The 15,206-nt window shown below is 36.7% G+C and overlaps 1 long non-coding RNA gene across 2 annotated transcripts in view; it reads right to left on the minus strand.

The window, feature by feature from the left end:
- Nucleotides 1–13,356, minus strand: part of LOC139146314 (uncharacterized) — a 25,233-nt gene extending 11,877 nt beyond the window's left edge. For both annotated transcript variants that reach the window (XR_011555111.1, XR_011555110.1), the window contains exons 1-2: nt 13,228–13,356; nt 12,814–12,933 (exon numbers count right to left, since the gene is read on the minus strand). This is a non-coding gene — a long non-coding RNA (uncharacterized lncRNA). The remainder of the gene's footprint in view (nt 1–12,813; nt 12,934–13,227) is intronic.
- Between the last annotated feature and the right edge of the window lie 1,850 nt (nt 13,357–15,206).

The following is a 15,206-nucleotide window of genomic DNA, read 5'->3' on the forward strand; positions in this document are numbered from 1 at the left end:
AAGCCCACATTCCAATGCTTTCCAATTTGATTTGCCGGTCCAAATGAATGACGTCATCCAGGCTTGTTCGAATAGTTGCCAAGTGACCATTATTTTTGTGGAATCCGATATTTTGTTTAATTTAGTATGATATTCACCGTAACATATCTACGTTTGTTTTTCAAAAACGTTCAAATCACAATGGAAATTTATTCACGCTCTTGTCTCTCGAAGGTAACTTTTGTCGATTTAGGTCTGAAACCTCGGCCGACACTTTTGATCAAGTCCCTCTGATATGTAGGCCTAATAAGTTTATATAGGTATGTAGCGTTTAGACAAACTTTCAGTTTCAGGATAACGTTTTCGTTATTCTAAGACCTCGCCGTTCGGTTAGAAGCGAGTATCAACTATTGTTTCAAATATTCATTGTTATTTAAAAAAAGATTGTCAGTGATACGTTTCCCGTGTCAAAATCCTGGCGGCATTTTGAAAATCAAATCATGCAGACACAGAACAAAAGATACAAGGAAAAGTTCTTTGACTCTCCAAACCAAACATGGCATCTGAAATATTTCTCTGACTACAATTCCGTCATCATAACTTTACTGGACCTACATTAAGTACAGATGTGCTTTGTTGTGGACAACCCACATAAACGAGACCGTATGCAAATTGGTAATATTTATGAGTCACTGATATTCACGTACATCCAAATTAAGTATTTTGTGAAAATACAAACAAGCCAGAAACACAAAACGTCCCTCACCTCATCTTTTCATAATTGGACCTGCTGTAACATGAGCTGTTACCATTGGGAATACTAAAGACATGGAGATGGGACAATCTGGTGAAGGAAAGTATCTCTTCTCTTCTGAAAATGAAACTACCAAAGACAGGACAAGCTGCCGATATTCGATGCTTGGAGCCTCTTTAGCTGGTCTTGCTGGCTTTCTCCTTGGCATTGTCGGATTCATTTCAACCCTTTTGATAGTCGCTGGAATTTTCCCTTACCAACAGATATTTCTCATGTTCGGTGTCGGTGCACTCATATCCCTCACACTTGCCTTGTGGCAAAATGAGAGATTACTCTGGGACGCCCGCACAACCGTTTTGATGGTGAGTTTTGGATTAGCCATGTGTTTCAGTAATGTAACATTCCACACATCACTACTGCACATACCTGTAGGAACTGTCACCGGTCTAAAGACGGCACTGTTCCCACTTTGTAGCATCGTTGGCGGAATCCTTTTCCTCACGGAATCGTTGAAAATATCCGATGTAGTTGGGAGCGTCATTACTATAATCGGCGTGTTACTGTTTCTTCACCCAACATCTATTTTTGGTGACAATCAAAAGACGACGGAGCAGAGCGCAGATGAGGCCGAAAGAAACAAACATGATTTGATAATCGGTTATTCCTTCACGCTCCTTAATGCGGTATGCGACTCTTCGGTCGTCATAGTTTGCAGTGCGCTTCAGGAGGATGTTTCAAACCACACCAAATCATTCTATGGTAACACCATCAGCTGCCTAATCTCCATGGTACTTATGCTAACCATGGAAAACCCTGTATGGAGGATGAGCGAAGGCGTAGCACTTATGCTCCTGGCTAAATGCGTCGGCTACGCCATTGCCATGACAACCCAAATCAAAAGTTCTCAGAACGGGAGAGCAGCTTTGGTCTCACTAATCCTAAACATTGACTTTCCAGTGGCCTATAGTTTGCAGTACATTTTTCTGGAAGAAGATCCACCGATCGCACTTGAACTTGTTGGAGGCTTGCTTATTATACTAACTGCGTGTGCAATGATTCTGAAAACAGCCTGGGATAGTAAACAGGCAACACAAAAAGACGATGTACAAACAAACAAAGAAGATCGAGCTGAAACGGGGGACTGTCATTGAAAAAAAGTCCCTCATAATTCATCGGATGAAATAGTAACTCTGGCAATTCGAAGTCCTCGAAGTAGTTTTATTTATATTTATTTGTACCGAAAAGTATTCTAAATGTGCCCTTTTGACCAAACATTGGACGTCAATGTTTTCTCGGTGGGATCAATTTTCTAGTGTGTGTACCTCTCCTTTTCGGAGTGTACTTTGCCAGTACAAATTAAATTTCTGATTTCGCCATGTTGGTTTCACTGAATCACTTCTCTGTATAGAGTGAAAATGATCTTTGCAATCCAAAAATTGACAGGAGATCATTCTCGAATCATAAATAATACGATAGGTTATTATCCTCTCAGGGAGTATTAAAAGCGAACGCAAACAATTATGATGTGTACAAAGTCAGTAGTTTGGTTTCTACAAAGATGAGACAGTGGGCCATTTTATTCAAGATTAATGAAGAGGAAATATTTATTAACTGAATTTATAAATCACTTCTTTTCTTCATTTATACATTTATCACTGAATTTCTCATCACTGCATCGCTATGTTTGCACGTACAGAAGAGTTCTGATAGGAGTGGCTTTTCAAAACATTTTAAAAGATAGCCTATTTCTTTAACCCCTTTTCCTGCCAAGTCCATATTTCACCACCAGGTCAAGATGGTTAAAATTAATGAAACACAACGTATTCCATATGATGTATTTTAAAATAATACTGTACATTTGAAGGCTGTTGAAAACATAATACTGTAAAGTTGATTTTTTTTTGGACAAAAGATGCTATAACATACCAAGCCAAGTGGGTGAAAATACGTCATGTTTTGGCTCAATACCGCTTTTTAATGACTTGGCTGATGGGGAAGTGATACAGTTATTACTGTCTGGCAGGAAAAGGGTTAAAGGTGAATGAGAACAGTTACACGCAAGTACAGTTATTTACTCCGGGAAATTTTCCACACACTAATTGTAGTTTATTATTATTTGATATTACGACGTTTGAATTTGCGTACGAGTGATAATAGCTATCATTCAACTACAGTCAGGCCGTCGTACGGCTTAATCCCTACCTCCTATTGACTTTTCTAGATATGAATGCAGACCTAAAGACTTCAAAATCAATGAATTACTCTCATGAAATTACTACAAGCTTTTCTCTATATTTATCATACATTTACTATCATGGTCTGTCAGTGCCTCTGTAGTTCGATGCAAGCCTCAACTTGTCTTACTATAAGTCGACAATAAATAATTTTTACCGGAAACACTATCAACCATCGTGGCGTTATAAAGGGTAGATATGAGTGAGGCTAATTTTATGCGTGAATCATCTATTTGACTATCTACAGCAACGTTTTTGTTTGTTACAATTGCAATGTTAGCTGTTTCCATTTCGATAGGGTCATCAAATCAACACAAGCGTTAAAGACTCATGTCTTCTAGGTGAAGATTCTTCATGACTTGATATTTGGAGCAAGGCGAGTGACACTGAAGATTAAATAGAAATGAAGCTTGTTGTCAATAATCTGGGTGGGCCATTCGATATCGTGGAAGGTCTGGAAGATTGATGAGGTAGCATTATTTTTTAACCTGATCCATTGTACATTATTTTTTCCCACTCTCTGATTTCTGGCAATTAGCTTTTTTGCACTCCCTGAGAGGATAATAACCTATCGTATTATATATGATTAGAGATCTCCTGTCGATTTTCGGATTGCAAAGATCATTTCAACTCTTTACATGCGTATGATGAGGAAAGATTACACATCCAAGATATCTGTACCTATTGAACATCTCAAATCAACAATTTCAGAGATGACCAGCTGAATTTCCGAAAGAATAATTCCAAAAATACCCCCTTTGTTATCTTTTACCTTGTCTCTGGGTGGCCTAATTAGAATACACTTAAAAATTTAAAACAAAGTTTATGCCTACTATAGCCATGTCAACGATATCAGGGAAAAGGAAGCGGGCAGTGTTTGAATGACTCAAAGTTCAAGAGTTCCACTGACAGAGGAAATTGCAGAAAGAAAAGAAAGAATCAAACCAAACAGAGAAGGAAGTTAGCACCAGCTGACAGAAATATAGATCCACATGAAAAAGCTAAGAAACGCAGAGAACAAAGCAACTTTAAGGAGGAATCCCATCAGAAGATAAAACAACTCTTTCAGAAGGTCAAGAGTAGATTCTCTTCACAATCCAGATCTACAGTTGTCAGTGAAAGGGAAACCCCACAATCCAGTTCTACAATTGTAAGTGAAAGGGGAAGCCTGTATGAGGGGAAAGAAATAATCAACAGTATGATAGACGGTATTTCTTACAAAGAAGAATTGTTTACAGTATTTTTGAAAGGGACAATTTTGACAGTAGTGTTGGCAGTATATTATAGGTGGCAAAGCGTCAGATATGATTGTGCGAGACATTATAAACAGTATTGTTGACAGTATCTGGAAAAAATGATTTACATACTGTGAATTGTGAAGTTTTACCTTTTTGAAACGTTATTTATTAAACTTCTTTCAGTCGTGAAGTCATTAAAATTCATTCAGTCGGTAAATTTGAATCCCACAACCGGAAGTGGATCCCCCGGTGTGCCTATCTCTGTCGGCGCAAGGTTCGATCAATTTTGCCTATATAACACGACCGATATGTCTGGTGCTTTCTTAAAGCAACATACGATGGATATTCATGCGTTCATGAAACATGAAAAAGTTTCCTCTATTAGTGCTTTGAGTGGATATTTGCAGAGCTGTCTGCATGATGCTGTTAACGTTATTAAAATGAAATTAACATCATGTTTATGTGCGTGTTAGCTGCGTTCCTTTTATACCCGCGGTCCGGGTTTAAGTTATTAAAGTTCACTAAATTCAAATTAAATGTTTGCCTCCCTCTAAAACGGCGCGAAGCTATGGCGGCGTTCATCGTGTAAGTGGACACCAAACAGGCAGCACGCGGGCACACGCCCAGAAAATACCACTTTTTAGTTTTTGCGGCCGCAAAAACGCAGACAGACTGCCAAGCGGTCAGCGTGAAGCTGTTACCGATCGACCTCTGTGGTTATATTCAAATTCTAAAGTGACTGGAAGACGATTTTTTAGAAAATTCGAGCGTTGATGGTGGGGAATATATGACCGTTAGCAATTTGAACCGACCGTCAATCAAAGTGAAACGCTTTTATAAACTCTATTTGCAGGCTTAGCAAAAGGTGCTAAAAGGTTGAAATCAGTTTGTGTAATTAATGTTATAGAAATCAAACATCGTACTGGCCAAGTGTTTGACAGGGAGGAGAACTCCACTAATGCGAGAACCTGGGATTGAAAATTGTGGCTTTAAGTTTAAGGGTGATTTTTCGTGAAAAAGTGACCTTTCATCGTACATTTGAGAAAATGAAGTATGGTGATTCCCTCTTTTTTCTTCAATATTTGATTATTTTAATATGACAGAATTCAAAAACCCTGATAACTGTCAAGTCTCCTGGTCTGCTATTCTATTTGATGCTGTCTAATTTGATCTTGTGTGCAAGTAAGCTTATGTTTCACTGTCATGAGATTCATATGACCCAAACTCTTCTTCAACTACATCAAAGTCAGAGCTATCTCTCTGTCACTACCGGTGTGCAGTGACAGTGACACTGCCCGTAGGCAGTAGCAGGGCAGTAGTTTTATTAAGTTTGTATTTTGACAATATTTTTGTTCAGTTTTTACAACTGCGTTCTTGTTCTACTCCCTACAGCATGTTAAACTGTCCAGTATTCAGTTTGTAAACGCTGCCTGTGTATGTGTATCGTGCATTTGTATCATTGATAAATGGCTTTCAGTCTAGATCCTTATTCAATTATCACCAATATTTATTACGGGCTTTGTCGACGAACTAAATATTGGGTGTGTCAACATACTGTAGAGATCGAGACACCAAGAAACTGTATCTGATACATTGCAACGAAATATTGAAAACTTATCAACAGTTTCAGCTTCTGTCCCGTTACGATGACTACTCATTTTTTAACGAAAATTCATACATATATTTTTAGATTTTTTCGAAATAAAAGTCATGAAATGCAACAAAAGGGTTCTAGATTTTGTTTAATAATTACGAACAGAACCATTGGGTGACATAAAAATGTTATTCATTCTTCATTGAATTAACTACCAAACCTTAGAATGGGGAAAATGTAAAAATAAAAGGGAACCAAAATATTTTTAGGTCCCCCATTATAAGTAGAGCAAAACTTTCAAGTCCCTCTCTACTAACCCCAAAATTTCGACCCCCCCCCCCTAAATTCTTCCACCCAAGAACCTTTGTATTTGTAGTCTTCAGTTGTGAACTATTATTGAAGTCGATGTAAGTCAGCAGAGAGATTAAACCTAACAAATTGACACCTCCCAGACAGTGATGCACACGACAGGACCTCTTCGTTTTTATGAAGGTATATTTCTATGCATATTCTACAGTGTGTTGTCTCTCCAATGAACAAGTAAAGACATGTGTACAATGGCTTAATTTCCTATGGTAAAACTTGCATACCACACCAGATATCTGAAATACATAACCTGTAAAAGGTATGGAATCAAACCTCTTTTAAATTTTATGCGATACAAAGTTGGAAAGTACTGACCACGCAAAAGTAAATTTATTTATTTATTTATTTATTTATTTATTTATTTATTTATTTACTTATTTATTTTACACTTGCAACGAATTTACAGTTTGACTCAAAGTAATATTCTTCGGGATTCGCACAGTATAGGAAGAAACGTATAGTAAAACATTTTACATTGATGCAAATATTCCTTTTATGGTGCAGTGCTTCCCATCCGTCAGTGAAAAAATGCACACTCTGTCACAAGAAAAGTGACCGAAAACGATTACAGTCTTTCATTAGTCACATTACGAAATATTATGGCAATTTACAATGTCCGAAAATTACACAAAATAGTAACAGCAAATCTGCATCCAATATAAATTCTCACAAGCGGTTTATTTGTATATTATATGCTACTGTTAAACATTGGCCTTCGGCATGGGCGTAAGTGTTACCTGTTGGAGACAAAGACGGTGAAATAGATCTATGTTTATGGTCAAATCTTTTCAACTCGTCGACGTCGTCAAATGACAAAAATCATGTACCGTTACGTAAACCCTGAAAAGAGGAAGAGGAAGTTCGAGGAAAATATCTATCACTTTACGGTACAAAAACAAGAAGTCTGACCTCTCCCCTACAAACCAAAAGCAAAAGTGCGCTTTTATGACTCATGTTACGTAAAGAGATACATTGGGGGAAATATTGGTTCGGAGAAGGCTGTGTGATGGAGATTGACTTTTACATTTCAATTACCGATGATAGTTACTGAACTGACTGATAAATTGCCAAATTCTAGGGTCGTTTTGTTGTGGTAAGGCGGCTTTCGAAACTCCAGAATAGTCAGTGTATAAAAGTGTAACACACCACCCCTGCTCCATCAACGATCTCAGATTCTTGCTACAAGTAAAACGGATCAGAGGTGCTACTTGAAACACTCTTTAGCCCCAACCCCGGCTTCATCTACTGGTAATAAAAACGACTATGCAATGGCTCGGTGTAAACATATCCATGATTTCCAATTACTTTTGCATCAGAGGTCCCTGTTTATGATGAACAGGTTAAAAGGTGAAAAAGTTCGGGAAAAGTGTGCAGAAAATATACACCAGTTCCGTCGACTTCTCAATTGAATCGTCAAAGTTGATATCGCCAACCGAAGGTTTCCGATTTCTACTTACCAGAATAGAGTGAATACCAAACCACTTCAACAACTGACTTTACATCCATATAGAGTAAAATCATTATACTGATATAGCTTGCATTCTTTACAACCGTAACCACACGAGGGACAATATCTATAGCTTATTGAACCGTCATCTGGATTGATTTCTCGGGAAATCAGGCCGTCGCAGTAACCGCATTGAAAAGTGGATGGAATAGACAGTCAACTCTGGTTAGCCAAATTCAACTAAATAAAAGGACTAAAACAGTCAATGTGCAGCATTTTAGTCATACTTTTTCAACATTATGGAATCTAGCGGTGCGTTTTAATTTTGGCGGACCAAAGGTTTGCATTCGAATATCGTGACGCTTACGGGTACGTTCAAGACTATTTGATCAAAGACATCGTTAATTGAGATGAAGCTTGAAGTTCGCCGAAACACGAAATGTTACGTTCGCGTACACGAGGCCCACTCAATAGCCAGACAATGGTTTGTCTTCTTCAGCATAGACCTCAACTCCATGAGCGAGCTACCGTCACACGGCCATCAGAATAACATTTGACATGGTGTCGACACCCACACACACACCACACACAGACACACACACAGACACCACAGACACATACATATATATATATATATATATATATATATATATATATATATATATATATATATATATATATATATATAAGTGGATGTCAAGATTTTGTAATTTGCTCACGTGTTGACACACGTGGGCATATGTCGCAGCGATGTCTGTCTGTCTGTCTGTCTGTGTGTCTGTGTGTCTGTCTGTCCGTCTGTCTGTCTGTGTACTCAATATCTCAAAAACGGCTCATCAGATCAGAATCAAATCTGGTACATAGATTCAGTTTGCAAATGGCAAGAACAGATTAGTTTTCGGTGGGTGTGGCTTGCTTATTTTTTGCTCATTTGCATAATTAATGGTTTTAGAAAAAACTGATATATATTGACAACGACTGCACACAATTTGATGAGATCCGCTACAAATGTTGATCACACCAAGATATATCAGCTTTGAAAGATATTAAGGGGTGACCTGAAGGATAATTACTAATTTGCATGTTTAATGAAATTTCCTAATTAGGAGTATATATCTGGATTTACTTGATCAAAATTGACAAAACGTGGTATGCATATTGAAGATACTATGATTTAACGTTATTGAAAGTCATTAAGCATTTTACTTCATCCAAATCCCAATTTGCATATCCAATGACCTTTTGAAATTAAGGCTATATATTTGAAGTTACATGACCAAAATTGATGAAACTTGGTTTGTACATTAAATATACTATGATAGAATATGATTAAATGTCATTAATCATTTTTACATCAGCCAATTCCTAATTTGCATATTTTATGAACTTTCCTAATTAGGGGTATTTCACTGAATTGTGGAGACCAAAGTTGATGAAACTGGCTATGTACATTAAAAATACTATAATAGAACATTGTTGAAAGTCATTAAGCATTTGAAGTTTAGCCAATTCCTTATTTGCATATTTAATGAACTTTCATAATCAGGGATATTTATCTGTATTGACAAGATCAAAGTTGACGAAACTTGCTAAGATACTATGATACGACATTATTGAAAGTCATTAAGCATTTTTACTTCATCCAGCTCCTAATTTGCATATTAAATGAATTTTTGAAATTAGGGATATATATTTGAATTTACATGACCAAAATTGATGAAACTTGCTATGTACATACTATTATGTAGGCTAACTTTATTGAAAGGCATTAAGCATTTTTGCTTCAGCCAATTCCTAATTTGTGTATTTAATGAACTTTCCTAATTAGGGATATATACTTGGATTTATTTGATCAAAATTGGCATAACATGCTATGTACATTGATGATGACACCAGGTTATATCAATATTGGAAGTCATTTCGCATTTAAGTTTTCATGTCAGCTAATTTATAGTTTGCATATCTAATGAGCTTTCAAAGTTTGGAATATATAGTTTGAAGGCCTTGACCAAAGGCAATTACACTTGCTATATAAAGTGGTGATACAATGACAGCAGTCAAAGAAATTAATATTTTATTCAGCTAATTACATATTTCAATACTTAATGACCTATAGACTTAATCTGTGGTGAATTATGTTCATTATGTTGATCATAATACTTTCAATTAAGTTGCAAACATGTGGCAAAGGTTCAAATTTACACGTGAGCATTTACAGTTCATATCTGGTTTTTATGTGGAAGCTAGATCCTGTTCCTGTGTTCCATATTTGTAAGTATGGAGAATGAATACATTGAAGAACGGAGTATCTATACGAAGCATGAGTATAGACGTGGGTAAGGAACAACATTCACGGAGATGATGTCGATGAAGGCCAATGGTGAGCTTAATGTTCTCTTGTATGTTCTCACAACAATGCTTGCGGTTTCTATCACTATAGGAAACCAGATATGAACTGAAAATGCTCACGTGTTTCATTATATTGCAGTTATGTGTAAATTTGAACCTTTGCCACCTGTTTGCAACTTCATTGAAAGTGTTATGATCAACATAAAGAATAATATTCAACACAGATTAATTCTAAATCCAAGTATATATCCCAAATCAGGAAAGTTCATTAAAATATGCAAATTAGGAATGGACTGAAATGTTCTCATTAAATATGCAAATTAGGAATTGGCTGAAGTAAAAATGTTTAATGACTTTCAATAATGTCATATCATAGTACCTTTAATGTAAAAAGCAATTCGTCAACTTTGGTCTAGTCAAGACAGATAAATATCCTTAATTAGGAAAGTTGATTAAATTTGCAAATAAGGAATTGGCTAAAGTAAAAATGCTTAATGCCTTTCAATGTTGTATCATCGTATCTTTAATGTACATAGCAAGTTTCGTCAAATTTGGTCTAGTAAATACAGATAAATATCCCTAATTAGGAAAGTTCATTAAATATGCAAATTAGGAATTGACTGAAGCAAAAAGGTTTAATGACTTTCAATAATGTTGTTTGTAGTATCTTCAATATATGTAGCAAGATTCATCAACTTTAGTCGAGTCAATTCAGATATATATCCCTAATTAGTGAAGTTCATTAAATATGTAAATAAGAAATTGGCTGAAGTGAAACTGCTTAATGATTTTCAATAATGTTATATCATAGTATCGTCAATGCATATAGCAAGTTTCATCAACTTTTGTCAGATATATATATATCTAATTAGGAAAGTTTATTAAATATGCAAATAAGTATTTGGCTGAAGTAAAAATGCTTAATGACTTTCAAAAATGTTATATCATAGTATCTTTAATGTGCACTGCAGGTTTCATCAATTTTGTTCAGGTCAATTCAAATAAATATCCCTAATTTCAAAAGTTCATTAAATATGCAAATAAAGAGTTTGATGAAGTAAAAATGCTTAATGACTTTCAATAATGTTAAATCATAGTATCTTAAATATACATACCAAGATGTGTCAATTTTGATCTAGTCAAATCAGATATGTATCCCTAATAAGGAAAGTTCATTAAATATGCAAATTATCCATTATCTTTTATGTCAACCCTTAATACCTTTCACAGCTGATATATCTTGGTGTGATCAACATTTGTAGCGAATCTCATCGAATTGTGTGCAGTCGTTGTCAATATATATCCGTTTTTTCTAAAATCATTAATTATGCAAATGAGCAAAAAGTAAGCAAGCCACACCCACCAAAAACTAATCAGTTCTTGCCATTTGCAAACTGAATCTATGTACTAGATTTGATTCTGATCTGATGAACCGTTTTTGAGATCTCAAGTAAGTTAATGCATGGGTGTTTGTACCCATCAAGCCCAAAAGTAAGAAAATGATCAATTATCTTTAAAAACCACCAGATTTGATTGATATTTGGCCTAATTACTGGAATTATTAAATTCTTTAAAAAAAATGTCTGCCTAAATCTTGACGAGTTGAGTCACGTGACCAAATCTGATATTTTCCCGCCAAAATTTACGTCTTTATTAATTTTAATATTCCAACCGTAAACCGTTAAATTTTCTTGATTTTCTTTGCACTTTTGGAAACAACATCTATCATATTCTTTCAAAAATACATGGCACTCATGAAACTCTATCTATACTTCTTTCTGATATTCAAAATATTCATGTAAAACGTCAAAAATATTATATTTGTTGTTTTTTGTGAAGAAATAATATTCAAAATCCAATAATTTTGCATCTGCCACTAGTTCTAACACAAGTTTCCATCCCATTTTACATTATTGGTCATAATATTTTAAATATTTTGATGTTTAACGGTTGGAATATTCAGTTATTTGCAATATACAATTTTGGCGGGAAAATAACAGATTATGGTCACGTGACCTGACTTAGGTAAATATTATGATAAATTTCAAACTTAATCAAATGCGAAACATATTTTTTGGCAATTTTCACAATTTCTGACCAGGTCTGATTAAAAAGTATTGTTCAAACTGATTTTACATGTATGTAAGCCTATGCCCATGCATTAACATACCTGAGATATTGAGTACACAGACAGACACACAGACAGACACACAGACAGACACACAGGCAGACACACAGACAGACAGACATCGCTGCAACATATGCTCACGTGTGTCAACACGTGAGCAAAAAAATTGCGAGACTGAAGCGGAAAAGTGACACTCTCTCGCAATTGGTGAGAATCATTTGTTATTCTCACCGTCGTTAGTGAGAATTTTTTAATTCTCACCAGAGAGATGTGAGAAATATACTCCTTGGTGAGAATAAAGTATGATAACAGATTCTCACTGGTGAGACTGGAAATTCTCACCAAGCACGGTGAGAATGGTAATTTTCACGGTGAGAATATATCTGACTCATCACTTATTGGTGAGAATCAAGGAGACTCGCTGTTCACTGGTGAGAATTAACCAGACTCGCCGTTCATCAGTGAAAAAATTCTCACCAACATTGGTGAGAATAACAAGAGATTCTAACCAATGGCGAGAAAGCGTCACTTTCTCGCTCCAGTCTGGCAATTTTTTTCCTATAGTGTATGGAGCCGTCTCTGATTACTTGTCTCTCTGCACAATATATACATAAACATTGCATTAAACCCAAATCAAAGTTGAACCTGAAACGATTTCATTCAAAGAAACTTGATCAGCTATATATTTATTACTTCTCCGAAAGGAGGAGTGGTTCACACTTACTGATGAAGAAGGAGGAGTTGTTGGTGGTGGTGGCGGGCCTTCGCAATCTTCGACCAGGAGACACAGATTGACGGCAATACAGATCACAGCGGTAAACGTCTTCATACCGTGGACTCTTTTCTGCAGGAAAGTGGAATATTGAAAAGAAGTATAGAATCCAGCACAAGCAACTTAAAGTCGGCGATACCAATTTTTCCCTTGAAATCCCTTGCAAACTGATTCTCCGCAAAACGTTTCCGACGGAAACAGTAAAAAAATCTAATTAATCTGAAGTACGATATCCCTCGTTTCAGCAATACGTCAGAAAAAAAAAACTGTGGTAAATAACAGCAGTCCATAATTTTCAAGCATATGTCTGAGCGTTCTGTACAGATTAATTCCCTAGACAAACTTCTGTAGAAATATGAAGCATACATTATCCGGGTTTACACGACCCTCATGCGTGGAAGTGTTAGTCGATGTCTCCCGGCCCGTCCGGTAAGTCGTCGCGGAATTTATGGCTAACTGCGACTGGGAGGCTATGAAGACAATAGTTGTATGAAATGCTTGAAAGAGGGTCTTTCTATGCACTTTAACACGGAACTCTCCCGGAAGTGTAAACGGATCTACCTTAAATTTTACGAGTTGGCATCTTCTGATTTAATGATAACGAGGGGCATGGTTTGGGAGCAGGGGCATTGTCCATCATGTGGAGACGGTGACATAAAACTGACACGAGTCTCGAAGTGAAGTTGAGAATCGATTCATCTACACTGTCGTGCATGCTCGGCGTGTGATCACAAGAACGTTGTAATGGCATACAGGTCTACTTTGTGACTGTCACATTTTTTACCACAAAATGTTGAAGAATGATCAAAACACATGAAGGGGCGTAGCACAGCGTAGTTTGCTTAAAATATTTTTGCAACGATTCATTCTATTTTAAGTAATTTGTTGACTAAAGATTAAAATATTGTTAGGGTTCACATTTCAGTACGAAATATAGTCGCAGGATTGGTGAGAAAGAATTGTAAATTCTTACAAATTAATGCAAATCACCGGAATTCCTGACTTCTGATTTCTCCCGTTGCCAACTTTTCAAAAGAATATAACTTCAATCTTGCTGAGTCAAAGTTTGTGATATTTTCACATTTCATACTTAAATAGCCATACAATATTAAAAACAATAATTTTCAATAAAATGCTTACATTTGGAATAAGAATCATTTCCATTTTTACTTTTCACGATTCCATCACTTTTCTTGAGTATCAGGTCTTACAATTCTTCCCATTTCAAAATGGCAATAGATACTGCAAAAGAATATTTTCGGCTTTTTCTACATAAATTCTAGTTTCGAATGAAATATTTAAATTCACAGGCGCTTGGCACATTGCTGGGATAATAATCGCATTTAAAGGTCTGGTGAAATGCCCATGTTGCAAAATCACAGAAATACAGTTGATGGTCTATAAAACAGTTACATTCATTTCTTTTTTCGTTTAGCGCGCGTGATTATGAAATATGGCAAAAGAAAAATGCAATGTGGGTGTGTCCCCGAGCCTCTCCAGTCGACTTTTTTCGGCTTTCCGAAGTTTGCCCGACTCCGTATCTCATAACGGGAAGTAAGTATTTCACACCTCCGTAAGCTCCCCACGGGGGTAACTTCTAGGGTTTCCGCTTACATGATCAGGACAGTGTCCTCCTTCACTTTGGGAAGACGTTCTTTTGGTGGCTGTGACAGCGGCAAGAGCATGAACGGCTCAACTGTAAACTTTTTCAGTGTTGAGTGTTTGAACCATAATGTGCTTGTCTCTTCTGGTTCGTACGATCGGCCACGGTCCCTCGGCTGAGCCTGCCTCGCTACTCGCTACACAGAAGGTTGGGACCGTAATGCAAATCAACTGCATGAACACCAACACTGAACGTTGTGACTGCCACTTATAAAATGCACTAGTCTGAACGTCGGGACCGCAATGCAAATCGACAGTAACTTAAAACGTAAATGGGACAGTGATTAAAATGAACTACAACACGGAAGGTTGGGACCGCGATGCAAATCAGCTGCATGAACAGCAACACGTTGACCATTAAAACGAACAACAACACGGAACGTAGAGATCGCGATACAAATCATGGAGGTAGAGTCCTCCCTGATACAAATCGACAGCAACACGGAACGCGTCGTTGGGACGGCGATTAAATTGACTGAATTGAAGAACACTGAGAACAACGGGGAATACCGGATCACGAGGACTGGACCGCGATGCAAATCGACCCTCAACATGGAATAAAAATGCACAACACAGAACATCTAGACCGCAATGTAATCAACTGCAACACCGAACCTTGTTGCCTCGATTAAAATGCGTATGTCTGCTATGTATAGCAAAAGTTTCAATTCTCGCGACGAGCG

Source organism: Ptychodera flava, chromosome 12 (genome assembly GCF_041260155.1).
Source record: "Ptychodera flava strain L36383 chromosome 12, AS_Pfla_20210202, whole genome shotgun sequence".
In the NCBI taxonomy this organism is placed as follows: domain Eukaryota; kingdom Metazoa; phylum Hemichordata; class Enteropneusta; family Ptychoderidae; genus Ptychodera; species Ptychodera flava.